The sequence below is a fragment of the Vanessa tameamea genome, chromosome 4 (assembly GCF_037043105.1).
Source record: "Vanessa tameamea isolate UH-Manoa-2023 chromosome 4, ilVanTame1 primary haplotype, whole genome shotgun sequence".
Classification (NCBI taxonomy): domain Eukaryota; kingdom Metazoa; phylum Arthropoda; class Insecta; order Lepidoptera; family Nymphalidae; genus Vanessa; species Vanessa tameamea.
This window is the reverse complement of record NC_087312.1, coordinates 12409392-12424837: the sequence shown is the minus strand read 5'-3', so window position 1 is coordinate 12424837 and position 15446 is coordinate 12409392. Positions and strand designations below refer to the sequence as shown.

Sequence of the window (15446 nt, the reverse complement as noted above, 5' to 3'; positions counted from 1 at the left end):
TTATTACTAAAACTTATCTGAACCATTTTTTTATAATCTTTAATTACAGTATCCATGTGCATCCACTAGATATGTTTTTATTTCTATATGTTTTATAAAATGTATATGTTACTGTAAAAGCTCGAACTAAGGTAAATCTTAAGATTTTCCAGTAAAACCTAAGATTTACCGACATGATTTGGTAAATGTAAGTATTTATTATAAAGGGACGACTTTATCGGACATTTACCATTCCAACCTAACCTAACCTAACATGTAAATCCTAATATTTACCAAGTCAATGATGGTAAAAGTTCGAATCCCAAAGTTTTATGGACCATGGACCATTCATAATCGGTAAATCGTAGTTTGTGCTTTTACAGTAACATATACATCAAACTGCCTAATTCCTTTTATTTTGAAATCGGTAGACATTGACGTCGTATGAAATTTTAACCATTTCTTACATAACCAATACGCGTCTAAACTTGCGGAACTGAGATGTTATCTCCCTTGTGTCTTTCCCTTCAAACCGAAACACAACAATATTAAATATTACGGGTTGGCGGTACGATATATGATGAGTGGGTAGTACCTACCCAGAAGGGCATGTACAAAGTTACTAATCAAGTCTAGTGATTACCACGAGTAGTAGTGTCCACGAGTAAGTAGCATCTAGAGGAAAAAGCTTAACCGAGAATGGTCAAACCCAGCTACGAAGACATAAATTTAACTACAAAACATGTTTATTGCTTTCTTTCCTATAAAATGTTTACTGAATAATTAAAATCTAAGGATTTCATAGGTTACACTAGCTTCATACTATAGGGAAATGATACTCAATTGTAGAGGTCGCGTATTTGCATAGGGCGAGCGTGCCGTCGGGACGGGGAGCCCGCGGCGGTGGTGACGGTACTCTCTGTAGGTTAGGGCGCGTTCACATTGCCCACGACAGATTTTACTTGTCATATATTATATAAGCGATTAAAAAAATTTAATTATGTCGTTTCAAATGAAATGCGTTATTTCGTAATTGCTTTCTGCATATATAAACAATTATCAAACTTCTAAGGATCTTAACAAACTTGTATTAACCAACAATTTTAATTAATATCTTAAGTCATTAAAATTACCGATATAATGTATTGGCAAACATTGAAAAAATAATCTATCCCTGTTGGCACAAATAAAATCCATTAAGCAAGTAATTTAATATTAAATGTTGGTAATAGTTGTAATTCATTATTTTCAAAGTAAAATATAAAAATAATTCATTTCGCGCTCGGCCTTGAAGGAATACATCGCAAGGAAATTAACTAGAAACCCAAATTGGAGCAGTGTGTTGGATCCGATCCCAATTTGCCCGGTGATGGAAAGTATATTTACCGTAAAGGTTCCTTATAAATTGAAATATTCGTTGCCAATCAACAAAAACTTTGACCACAGACGCAATATCGTCAGACAATGGACAATCTCTCTGTCTCAGCCCGTTTTAGCCGGCGGCGATCGTGTAGAGGACGCGTTCACGGAGTCGGAGAATCGCACGACATCGATGCTGTTATAAATTTCCGACATTATATTCCGAGTCTATATCGTCAAATTGCAAATTTGCAAGCCGTACAGAGTCATAAGTTGATAAATGATAACGGTCGAACAGTTTTATGTGATAAAACTATAATGTTATATTAAATAAGATGGTTAGGTTTGATCAGGTGTACCAAAACGCGAACGGTTTGTCTGAGAGGTGAGAAACAAATAATAAGTCAATAGAAATAATAGAATAACAGCATTGTAACTCGACCATGATCATGAAACCAGTTTTTTTTCCATTTTAATTATATTGTCTTACAAAATGTAATTTCAGATTTAGACCTTTTTGTATTCACTTATCAGTCTGGTTGAATCTAAACATAGAAATTTACGCAGGAAAAATATGAATACCACCACATCCAAACCAACTGCTTAAATATAAATTTCTTTATAATAACGTTGAGCTAAATTCTTAAAGCGTTCAAAGGGGTATTAAAGAAACGGATTTTTATTGGAAAAGACGTGATCGTTTTAATCACTACAAAATGTAGTAAGCACTTTATCCCTGTTTTGTACTTTTACGTCGTATTTTCAAGGGGTTCTATTATAGCAAATAATTTGCACCCTTGTCGTCAAAGCAGCTCTTTTCTAGCACAAAGAAAACTTATCTGAAGCAAAATTGGTTCAGAACAATAGATTGACTAGATGACACAGTTCAATGAAAGGGACATGGGCATTAGACGCATTGTCATCTTAGAAATTATTGGGAAACTTTCAATATTCGAACAGGCGAAACGTTTGTGAACTTTAAAATTATCATATGATAATTAATTACTGAATTTCTCCTAAGGGTTTCCGTATACGTACATTTTGTAATCAGAGTCAATTATAATTAGCCTCTTTGGGTACAAAATTTAAGACAGAGAATTTCTAATTGAGAATATTAAAGAAAAAGTTATTATTGAAATCCCTCCAAGATGTCGTGCTTGTACACATTCTTTATAATTTAAAAAAAAAATAGAGATGCACATTCTGACTAATCTTTATTTACCATTTTTTTAACTGACACCTTTTTAAGACTTCGTGCAGAATAAACATATAAAAAACCAATTTTCGAATCTCATACAGATCATATTGGGTATAAATTATTATCTAAGCATTGTAACATCACTTTTGTTATATCATCGCCATCAATAACCTTTAATTCGTTCAACAATAGCATTGATATAATAGCAAATAAGATGTTACTTAAATGTGAGCCTTTATACCATGTAATAATTGCTAAAATCGCTTGATATTTTCTTTAATGGATATCTGTAGGGCTTAAAAAATCTCCATTCCGGCAAAACCCGTGTTCTTTTGATTCTGAACCAAAAGGCTCGGCTACCTGACTACCTGTACTTCAATGCCCTGAGAACCAAACAAAAGATTCCCTTATCCTGTTTGCATTCAGCACAATTTTCTAATATTTCCTTATCTTTTTAAACCTGTGAAACAATTGTGTGGCATTGTTTATTTTAGATTTAACACTTTTTTGTTTGAACGATTTACAATTTGTAAGAAAGATAAGATCTGAATCGAAATCAGTTAAGTAATTAATCGTTATACAACTAAGGAGTCTGGAAAATTGGATAAAAAATAAAAATGGCAATTATTAAAATAAAATAATCAACAACATCATCAAGTATTTCTTTCGTTCAGGGTAACTTCTCTTTTCAAAGGAAAAAGTGTTAACTGTTGATTTTTTACTACTGATAACTAAGCTTAGTTACTCTAGTGTCAAATATTTTATAGACACAAGGATATCACAAATGCCACATCATTTACAAAGCATTAACAATGGACATACAATTGTTTCTTACAACCTCAAAGCGAAATCTAATATATTATGTCCCCTGTACCTGTATTCAAACTGGTTAACTTACCTTGCAAACTGATAAACAATAAACAATTATACGAAGTAGTGATATTTGACCGTAGAATAATCGATGGTATTCATTACAAAGGTGGGCTTCCAAAGCTTAACATCAATGTTTAAAACAAAACCATTAATAAGCAAAGGTTTTATTGTGTGGTAGGCCTTTGTGCAAGTGCGTCTGGGTAGGTACTACACACTCATCAAATTTTCTACCGCCTAACAGCTTGGTCATGTGTTCTGGTTTGAAGAGTGACTGAGCCAGAACAGGCTCAAGGAACATAACATCTTGGTTCCCAAGGCTAGTGGCACATTGGTGTTTTGAAGAACGGTTAATATTTCTAACGACGCCAATATCGTTGAGTGAAAGTCACCACTTACCAGGTGGCCCATTTGCCCGTTTATCTACCTGTTTTATATTTCAAAAATAGATGACCTTGGAATGATTTATTTCCATGTATATCGTACAATTGTGGATTAAATTACGAACTTTCAAAATGATTGTAGGTCTTATCAATTTCTCTGATGGTATAGGAAAGTTTATTATTATAATACAACTACGTTGAATATACATTTAACGAGTTTTAATGAACAATGTCCAGGTGTTGCTTGTGAACAGCTTCGCTTTGTACAATCTGCTTTGCGGTGAATCTCATTCAATACACTATTAAATTAACATTTATAAATTATTTTTTATTATGCGGATTGGACTGTGTAACTTAAATTGATTATTACAAACAGTACCTTGAATGAAATTTTTCCTTGTATATTTATGGTCATAAATATTTGATTTATCGAAATGTATGTACTCGTATAAAAGAAGGAAATGGAATACATCCCGATCTAATTTCTTTGATATTTTTAAAATGAAATTTCTTTTGAGTATCGTAAATAGTAGCAGAAAATATTTCCACTATACGAATATTTGAATATATTTCTTTATGTATTAAAAAAGAAAGTTTCTTACCAGTCCAGTACCTGTTAAGTTTCTTATCAGTCCACATTCCAGTGGTACATTTAATTTGATTTAATCTTGTAAAATGACGATTCAAAAGTACTTGTAAGAGCCTACTTGAATAAAGTGCATTTGATGTGTTATAAAGTTAAATTATAGCAGTTTAATGATATGCATAAATTATCCTGTACTGAAAGTAATCTGAGTGTTTGGATTTTTAGACTTTTTCAAATTAGAATTGAACAGAACTTTAGCAATCATCTAAAGATTATTGTCTAAAACATTTCTCAAGTCTTCGAGAAATTCCATTTTCAGTCCGAAAAAGACGAATTAATAGCACTAAAGATGCGCTCAAACTTTCCTGAACGAAACTTAAAGTTGCTCTCAAAGTCAGAATTGTCCTGTTGAAAGAAATTTTCGCAAGGGAATCGGGATTAGAATAGAATTGCACGATCTTTTTTTTTTAAGAATAAAATTGTCGTGTTTCCTTTCATAGCTTTTAAAATACTGACACACGTCTACAAAAGCGATCGAATTTCAATGAGCCGAAAACAAATCAATGGGACTTTATTATTTTATACGTAATTTGATATAGGATCATTATTTATCATTTAAAAACAAATTAATTTATTAATTTAAGGCAAATTTTAAAGTGAATTTTAGGAGTTATGAAGTTTAATGACTGTTTCTAAACCAACGGTATGTTCTTTTGTTGTGTACCAGCTAAATATTCCTGAATTACCAATTCTAGTTGCGAGCTAAGCGGTGTTTGCATAGTGCATTAGTAGTCAAGTATGCATGAATAAGTAAAGAGACTGTTGTCTGAACTTTTCGATCGTGAGTCTCTTATACAATAGCGGTTTCCTCATCTCGATATTCATCTGCTACTCTTTTATATAGCTTCTGTTTCGATTTTACGATCCTCGTCCGAGAGAATGCGGCGTCAATGAGAACGGCATAAACCGACTGAAAACCCATCGAAATTTATTGCCGTCAGATTTTATGCTTTAGATCTATGGTTTTACGATATAGAATTACAAGATCGGTGTGGGTAGCTTGATTTTTCTGTACAACGGGTCTTGTTTTGCATTACACCGGGAGTTCTTCAAAGGTAAATGGCTTTGTCCCGTTCAATGCTACATCCGGCACACGTGGACAGACGGCCCCTTTGGCGAAGCGTCGGTTTGTATTGAAATTTATAATAGCTTGTGCATTTTGAGGGTATGAATTGAATATCGTCTGAACTGTCTTTAAAGCTTATCAATAAATATTTTCTCTTGTTAATACGTCGTTATTTAATATTATTAAAACATCGCAAATTCGTATTTGAAGATTCGATTACTCCATATAACGTGATATATTAACGAAATTTAGACAAAGACCAATAACGATAAAAATAATTTACGTCTTTTCTTTTGTTTCGCTCTATGAAAAATAAACTTTTAACCTTTTATTTATTTCATGGATTATTATCATATTATGATATCATGTCTTATTATTATAATGAAATTAAGGTTAATTTGGTTATGGAATGGAATCCGTACAATTTATAAGAGTTTAAAATTTCCTTGTGTTTATGAATTGCTTAAGGTATTTTAAACAATATTCGATTTCATTCTACATAAACGCCAACCAATTTACCGCAAAATACCCTAAAATTATCCAATCAAATCAGTCATATTACAATAAAATTGTATTCTCAAATATTTTAAGCATTTGTATGCCATTCTACTTTTGAGTTATGTTCTATAATTGCATACAACTTTCGGCAACCGTTTACATTATCTGATGGTCGAGTACACAATACAACCCGTGGAATTGTTCCATTATTATCGATCTCTATCACGGCCTCCATATATAATTCGACATGCATTATTTATGTTCTGAGGGGAGTCCCGTTTATTGAAATCATACAAACAAATACTACCACGGATATATTTACTAAGTGTTTAACGTTCATATAAATTTGGTCCTTATGAGTTACTTTGTCGGCTGTAATTCCCTTGAATGTTTTTCATTTGACTTTCATATTGTGTTGGTGATCTTATAACGGAGGCCGCGCTTTCCTACATATCTAGATATCAGATCTTGACAATTCGTGTTCGGGTGGCGTTGCCGAAAATATTTGAACATTTGCTTGATACGGGTCTACGTATTCGTAACTCATTATTTTGTAGTGTGGTGGTACTGTTCGTTTATTGACTAGTTAAACTATGGTGTTCTGAAATTTATCATAAACAACAATACTAATATTGATGATTGCGTAGTCTTCTTTTATGGATTTAATCTTTTAAATCATTTCTTATGATTTCACCCCGTATTCACTTATACGAATACAATTTATTGAAAGTACTACAATCAATGTCAAAATATCAAAGAAATAAATGAAAATATATTGTTTTAATTTAGTTCGAAATAATATTCAATATTTATTTTTACAAACTCACCAAGATATTAATTTAATTCTATACCTTGGGATAATTATAATTAAAATTTTCAATTAATTACATATTTTTTGATCGTTTGTTTTAACTTCATTAATATTTTTCAAATTCGTAAGTATAATTGATGTATCGTATTGACCATGAAAGTACTCGTGCTTTTACGGATAGTATATTCTTTAAGGAATACATTTTCATTCATGCTCAGAGAGGTTCTAATAGCCGTCTTCCGTTCACAAAGTAGAGATTTAGTTTCAGATAAGAAGCGAGAGGATGGAGGCAAGAATTCCTAACTAAGCTATAAATATGTGATTACATCCTGCAAGCATTCTCTGGTTAAGGCTTCGGTATTTTTAAATTGCTCTATTTTTTAAATTTACTGACCAATTTAACGAAATGAGTACTTTAATTAGAATAATGTCAAACGTATTTCAGATTAAGTATTCATATTTTTAATCTAATATTTTAAATTAAGTGGTAGAAGATCTTAATGCTAGAGCGTGTCGAATACCTACATAACACCAAGTCTTTAAGTTTTTAACTTGAATATGTGCCAACCAGTGATCCTTCAGCCACATATAGTCTAATGCATTCAGTTAGAATTCTTTGTTCTTCCTAATGTATTATGTTCATATATTTACAGAGTTTAATGGCACCCACGTTTGTTTGCCTTCCTTTTAATAACAACATTTCACAGACATAATAACCATGACTACATACATATTAAATTTGTACGAAACAAGTATGATATGGAACTCGCTCCCAGTCCAATTGTCCCAGAGCCCTTGAACGGAATTATAACAAACTTTTTCCGATAATATCACGACGCTCTCTAACATGTAAACATTTGTTTTTAATTCAACTTCGAGGATATTCTACACAAGCAACGGAAATAAATAAAACATTGTACCATGGATAACGAGTTGCAAATTTATAATTATAATAATAAAATAAAATAAATATATCAACATGAAAAAATATATTTAATATAAAGATTAGTTGGTAAATTATATTTATTAATAGCTTTTATTCGTCCAGCAGAATTCGATAAATAAAGACAGTAAGACCAATTAATGAATTAACTTAATTGAATTCTAATTCGATCCTATAACTCTTTCTGATTTCTCGTTTCAGACATTTTGTTTAGACAAATAAATTAAAACCGCTACTATAAAATATTAAATCAGGAATGTTTTATTTAAATATTTAAACTAATTGAATATTTAATTATGAAAAAAATATCCCATTTAATCATCAGGTTATTGTTGATAATGTTCAACCAGCTATCGACAATCACAGCTATAAGAGCACCTCCATCAATTAAGCACGTCAACGATCGGTCTGTTGGCGGAGAACCAACCCACTTGCAAAAGCACTCCCAAGGAAGGTAGGCGTCAGGCTGGCGTTTACAGGCGCTTAGTAAATATCTTCCAAATATTTTTTGATACATTTTAGAAACTGCGCCGACAAATAGTTGAAGGTTAAATGAGAAATGTTGATGAATTTTTTTCTATTCAGGATTTCTCTATAATAATACAAATCTATGTCTTAATTAATACTATAGGTTTTAATTAGGTATCAATTAAAAGAATAGAAACAATTAAGGAAAAAATTACCTTTGAAAACTTTATAACTGTAATTTAAACAATTAAATCATCTACATATTATCTAGCTAATTTACCAAAATTATCAAAGTCCTTTGTCTTTCCGAAGTTACGTATTGTGGTGTCGCACTGTCGGCCATTTTGCGCCGTGACAAATTGCCACTATCCGTTTGATCTGTGTAATAAAATTGGCGCGCAATCTTGATATAAACGTATCCGTTAGTACCGATTTTATATTTATCTTACACTGTTTTGTATGTCTTTGTATATTATAGTTATTACTAGCTGTGCCCGCGACTTCGTGCGCGTTGTTTGAATTTAAGTTATTTAGATATTGTAGCGTGATTTTAATTTTATTCTATACATAGTTCTAAAATAAAAGTAGCCTAAGTTACTCCTTATTACATCCGCTATCTGCCAGTGAAAAACCCGTCGAAATCGGTTCAGCCGTTCCAGAGATTAGCCGGAACAAACAGACAAAAATTGTAAAAAATGTTATTTTGGTATATGTACCGTGTATACATACATATGCATTTAGTAAAAATTGGTTATTTTAATATTACAAACAGACACTCCAATTTTATTATATGTATATATTTAGTTACATTGTTAACATAGAAAACTATATTTTACAACTTACAAGAAACTAGATTTTTCCGACGTTTTGGTGTCATTTTAATCGCATTTTCAGTACTGTTAAATGACACATGTAATCCAAATTAGAAATGTACTTATCGTTACTAATAAAAAAAAGTTATGTCAAACTATAAATAAGATTTATTATATATTTAATAAAACTACAATGCAGGTTTCCTTCACCACTGCATACTAGATAAACAACGTCGTAAGGTTGCCTGTCTGTCGGTACTCTACAAGACATATTTCCTAGTGTGCTCAGGAAATATTTAATTTGGTTCCCTCTTCATCTTTTTACCACAGAACTGCGAGGCATCGAAGAGATCTTCACTCGTACGTAGTTGACGTACTTAAAACACGTACGAAACGATTTGCTCGTTTCCCTGGTATAACCTGACCTCCGTATTCCTACCACCACCTGCAATATGTATCAATTCTAGACCGAATAGGCATCTTCTAGGCAAGCGCGTTCCTTAGGCTGTATCATCACTTTCCATTGTTTTTTAATTCGATGTACAATATTGTCCATTATTTTATTTTTTTTGTAATATTAATATTCGGTCGAAAACACGTTTATTATACTCTATTATAAAGATAATATCTATAACGAATGCGTTTATAGAAATGTAGATTAAAACAACCCCTAATTGCCATTCAAACATTAATCTATTATACTAATTCAGATCGAAAAAGTTTATTTTGTTATACTCGGGTTTACTATCAATATTTAACTAAAGAGCCGAGATGGCCCAGTGGTTAGAACGCATGCATCTTAACCGATGATTGTGGGTTCAAACCCAAGCAAGAACTACTGAATATTCATGTCCTTAATTTGTGTTCATAATTCATCTCGAGCTCGGCGGTGAAAGAAAATATCGTGAGGAAACCTGCATGTGTCTAAATTCAACGAAATTCTGCCACATGTGTATCCACCAACCCGCATTGGAGCAGCGTGGTGGAATATGGCCTTAACCCAGCAGTGGGAAATTTACCAGCTGTTTTGTTATGTGTTGTGTATTTAACTTAGACGAATTTTATCATTATTATTAATTTGTAAATGTGTTTTTACATCAGAAAACTTGGTATTTTAAAACGATTTTGGTACACGGCCAAGTGGATTATCGTATTATACGTACTTAATTAGTGAAATAAAATACGAAATATTTAGAATGATAACTTTTTACACGGTGGATATATGCTTTTTCTAGATATTACTAATATTATTTAAAATTGATAAGTGCTCATCACCACCTTAAACTCAACTAAAATACCTTTATATTTCAAATGTAGGAAAAGAGTAACTACTGAGTTTCTTGCCGGTTCTTCTCGGTAGAACATACATTCCGAACTGGTACGTGTGTTACATTAAATTCAGTTCTGTAAAATGACGATTCAAAAGTGCTTACAAAAGCTTACTTGAATAAAGTTTTTTTTTTTTTTGATTTATGACCTATAGATTCATAATGCACATGGCGTTATGAGTAACCCGTATAACATTGCGAACTAAGATGTTTTGCGGTTGAATTGTAAACAATAAAACTTGAAAACAAAAGCGGTACTTGTCTCGAATTAAACCCACGGCTAACGATTAAAAATCGTGTTTCATCCATTCGGTTATGTCGGAGCTACGATTTTTTGAATATTATTGCGCAGCGCGTGATAATACATACATTCAATGTATTAACCCTTGATTGATTGCATTACACTTTCTTATTTACCCATTACGACGAAGGACGACCATAAACCTTATCGTCTACTGAAAATATAGCGCGACATTTTACACAATAATTCTAGTATCGAAAATGTTGTGACTTGTGAACTAGCTGGAACCACCCCCTCTTATAGATTTTAATATTTGTGGATTAAATGGAATGTTTAATAAAAGGGTCCCATATTCTATTTAATTTTTATATGGAATTCGTCAAAACATATACTCGTTTAACGTGAAAAATATCATCACTTAAAATTTAATGAATTTAAATAAAAATATACTTAATTATATTATTTGTTCAGGGTCCTAAATTATAATAGAACTCCCAAAAATATTCAATAATTTCAATCATATATTTCACACAAACATTTAGCGATATGTGTTTGCTTGTGTTAGTATTAAAATGTTATAAGTTTTCCGCGAACTGTTTCAAGTAGGTATTTCAAAAAGCAAATGATTCAACGATGAGAATACCTAGTCGTCATCGTATAGATTAAATTAAACATATTCCTTACGTTACGTACTCGGTGGAAGATCAGCCTCTCTCTGATAAACGGCTTATGAAAATAAACGAGCGCCATGCAAACATGGCGTTGACTTTTTCTTCTTTCTCATTCGTAACATATTTTGCGAGACGCGATGGCATTTTGTCGGCCAAATTATTGTTGCCTCTTTTTATTTAGGGAAGTGGAAGTAAAAGCCATTTAGATAGAAAGCAATTGACTTTGATATTTTATCAGTTAATTAACATTGTTTTTCAATTTACTTGTTTTGAATAATTTTAATGAAATTTTACCATAATCATGGATACAACATGTGAGAGATTAATTTAATAGAAAGGTCCATCCTTATTTATAATTAAGATAATTATTTTAAGATAAATAAGTAGAGTAATGTAAGACAGATACAAATTAATTGCAAAATCATTTATTATTTCATTTTTTTACGCCTTTGATTGCTACAGTTCGCAAGTTTACACGCACACGACCAGATGCGCCGAATGCGTTCACTCCCTCCATTCGCTCGTTCCCCTCACTAGCTCAGTCATTCGGCCGCCCGCGTCGCGTGTAGATGTGCTGCGTGTCACAACATCGCCCGCGCGTATTCACCGACGCGAATTTTAAAAACTCCTGGCTTGTGTTCACGTGTAATATCACGAAGAGTACTTCAGCATAGACGAACTGGATCTAATATTTATTGTTTGTTTCTCTAAAGTGCAAAATGTGATGTGCTCAGCAAGCGTGCAATCCTGTGTAACGTTGCAAAGTGAACTAAAGTGTTTCTGAATTGGAAACAATTTCCGTGGTTTTGCTTTTAATTTGGATGCTTTCGTTAAGGTATGGTGAATGTTTAAATGTAAAAAAATGTACATGTCTCTCACTTAGATGTACGAGTTTCTAGTTGTGACTAACAACTCAAGGTTATTGCGATTAAATTTGTTAGTGAACGGTGATATTTTCTTATCTATAATGTTTATTCGTTGAATATTGTTTAAGAAATTGGATTACAGATTGTAAGATAATATAAAAATAAAGCAGAGAAACCTAGATACAAAAGTGAATTATTTGTTACAAAATCAACGTTTCTTAAAACCCATAACACTGAAACTACACCCATTTTTATTTCCACTATAAACCAAAGATAAGTAGTTTCCATTACTAAATAATATTTTGAAAATGAATATTCTCAATTTAACAAGCCAATGCATTATGAATACTAAAAAGTTTTTTAATGAATACTTTAAGTATTAAATATAAAAACAAAAATAGACCGATGATTTCAGTATGTAATGTATGTTCATTATTATTCATATTTTAACGCCTTAACCTTGAAGTCAATGATTCATTTTAGTTACCTAAGAAAAGCGACTAAGTAAACATACCTAGTCCGTAAATAACCATAATTGCTTGGAACGTAAATACGCTTTATTACTGTTTTTCATAGGTCAAATAAAATTTATTATTTAGACGAAACCGTTTTTAAACATTACACGAGTTCATTATTTCTATAATGCTAGACTTATTGGAACCATAATATTCCTTATAGTTATTAGAATTATTCATCACAAAATTCTGTTGTAGTATAATTATTTAGTTAATCATTGTAGATAAATGTTATATTGTATGTTTGTAACTTATTTCGTAGTTTTGGAATTAAATCCCATTATATGTTAGTCGTAAATACTAGTGTATGGAGATGTCTCCTACCCATATACTATTGTAAGATGAGTTTGCAATACCTTATATACTTATGGCTGCCCACCCAGGAGTTAGTCTAAGCTGTTATTAGTCTCTAATTAAATTTACACAGAGAGAATTATAAAACACTTGTTTGGCTGGAGACATTATTGCCAATTATTTGTATTAGCTTATCATAAGCTCCCTTTGTGGATATTAATTAGCCCCAACCTCGTTTGTGTATTTCGTACTATAAATGTAGGTATATTGAACAATCCATACGTCTAGGTATTATAGAGTACCTTAAGCCGATAGTAACAATTATTTTCATAATAAAGTGACGAGTGTTGTTAATAATCTTAGAAAGTCAATTATTGAATGTAAATATCTACCAATATTTTGTTTCTTAAAATCATTCCCAGCCTCCTCTCTAGCAGGTTACACAAAGTTGTGACATATGTGAATATTAATTTAAATATAAATAGGCAAATAAAATAATGTTTGTGTGTCTACCTGTCTCTTTTCTGTTTTTCAACCGAGTTTTTTTTGGGTGTGACTATGGACAAGCTTTAACGATATAAAAATAAGAGTAGAAAAAACAGTTCGAAATTTGAAAAATCAAATATTTTTTTTTAACCAAATGCTCAATAATGATTATAAAGTATTATCTACGTATATTAAAATATTGTGTTTAAATTTTTTTATGAAATTAAGAATGAAAATTGTGCAAAATTTAATACAATAAAAACTCTAAATTTTATATTTTAGGTTAAACTTGAATAACGTATATTTAAAGAAATTGTCAAAACCGTTAAATTTTAACAATGCTCATTATTTTAAGTTCGTACACCGGAACGTTCAATTCTTAATGTAACATTTCAATTGTTACGTTTTAATTCAAACCAACTTTCCTAGTTTCACTTGAATCTCAATCGAATGGAAATGCTTTCACAGTTCAAACCAATCTTTCTTTGACTCATCATGAATTGAACAATGCACGAATTATAAGAAACCATTCGTGACGTAGTTCACTAGTGAAGGTCAATTGAATCGAATTGTAAGCAACGGTCAATAAAGAGTGGAATATAAAATGAAATATACGAATTCAGCCTTACTTGATTATTTTGGCCGATGTCCAGACGTTCGTGGGGAAGTAATTTGACTGTTCGGAGCAATATTTTGATATATTACGTATTTTATATTTGTTATCTGTTTACATACATATATCTGACAGCTAATTATTTATGAAGATTTTTTTTATTATATAAGTTTAACTTACGCTTTTTATTTATCTCTAGATTTATTATGATCGCGTATATAATACTATATTTTTTTATTTAATATTTTGGATATTTAATATTTAAGTTCGATTTAAAAAACGTATTCGGTTGTTAGCTGTCTAACGTTCATTTAGAGAGTTTATAGGTTATATAACGTCACGCTGTAACTCTAAGGAGCGGAACAGTGACAATAAACGGTAACTAATCTGACAAACTGTACTGGTATTCAATTATTGAGATGTACTAGGTTACGTAAACATCATATAGGTACACACAACTCGTTAGTCAGTGGCTATTTTATAAGGCTGTAGATTCCTCAACCCTGGGCTCGAACGGGTCGAGACAATAAAAAATTATGCGTTTTTGTTTAAAAATTGGCAAAGTTTACACTAGAAAACATTTAAAGGCGTTGGCCCTCCACGGTCGCGTCGGATTGTCTTTCTTTTGGATTATAAATTGAAAAGAGCGCACCTGTGATTCTACACAACCTTAATAATTACATCCACCGCTACAGTTAGAGATTCTCCAGATGGCCGCCATTACCGAAATCAGAAAGGAGGATATCATTTGTAAGAATCAGCAATATTATGTTCATTTATATATGTATATAAGTTATATGTTCCCATGAAACATTTCGAAGCGGATGGAAACCGAGGCACACCAACTAGTTATATTGTAAATAAAAAATAACATTACTCTTGGTAATATTTCTTGTCATCAAATGCTATTGAATGTTTTTAAACACGTTACGTGAGTTTTAATGTGACACCATCATTATCGAAGTGTTTCTATGAAATGCTCTTGAACTCTTGAGTTGTTTAATGTTATGTGATGCGATGTTAATGTATGAATTGTTATTACATTTGTGACTTTGTCTATGTTATATGTATTTACATTAAATCACTAGCAAAATAGTATGAATTCTATTTTAGTTAGTTTTGCTTAGTGTTTTACAGGCCGCATTCATCTATCTTAAAATTGCAAGTTCAATATCAATTTTATTAAACAATCCTTAGACTATTGTAATCCCACAATTCGTAGTATAAAGAAAACACGGAAATCAAGCAATGCCTTAAGTGAAACATAAATAAAAATTCTGTTTGTAAATTCCCACGGGAATCTGAATAGTACGGAACACTCCCTACATCTGTCCAAGTCATACTTACCCGTTTTTATTTCCCGCAAGCTATTAAAATATACCATCACTGCATATTTACA

General features: G+C 31.6%; 1 protein-coding gene across 2 annotated transcripts in view; it reads left to right on the top strand.

The window, feature by feature from the left end:
- The window catches only part of LOC113395851 (leucine-rich repeat-containing G-protein coupled receptor 5), a 563150-nt gene that overhangs the window by 315813 nt on the left and 231891 nt on the right, over positions 1-15446 (top strand). Inside the window, exon 1 of one of the 2 annotated variants that reach the window (XM_026633561.2) lies at positions 11801-12108. The exons of the other annotated variant lie outside the window; for it this stretch is intronic. The gene's annotated coding sequence lies outside the window, so the exon portion shown is untranslated. Of the gene's footprint in view, positions 1-11800; positions 12109-15446 lie in introns of those variants that run through there. 2 annotated transcript variants of the gene reach the window in all.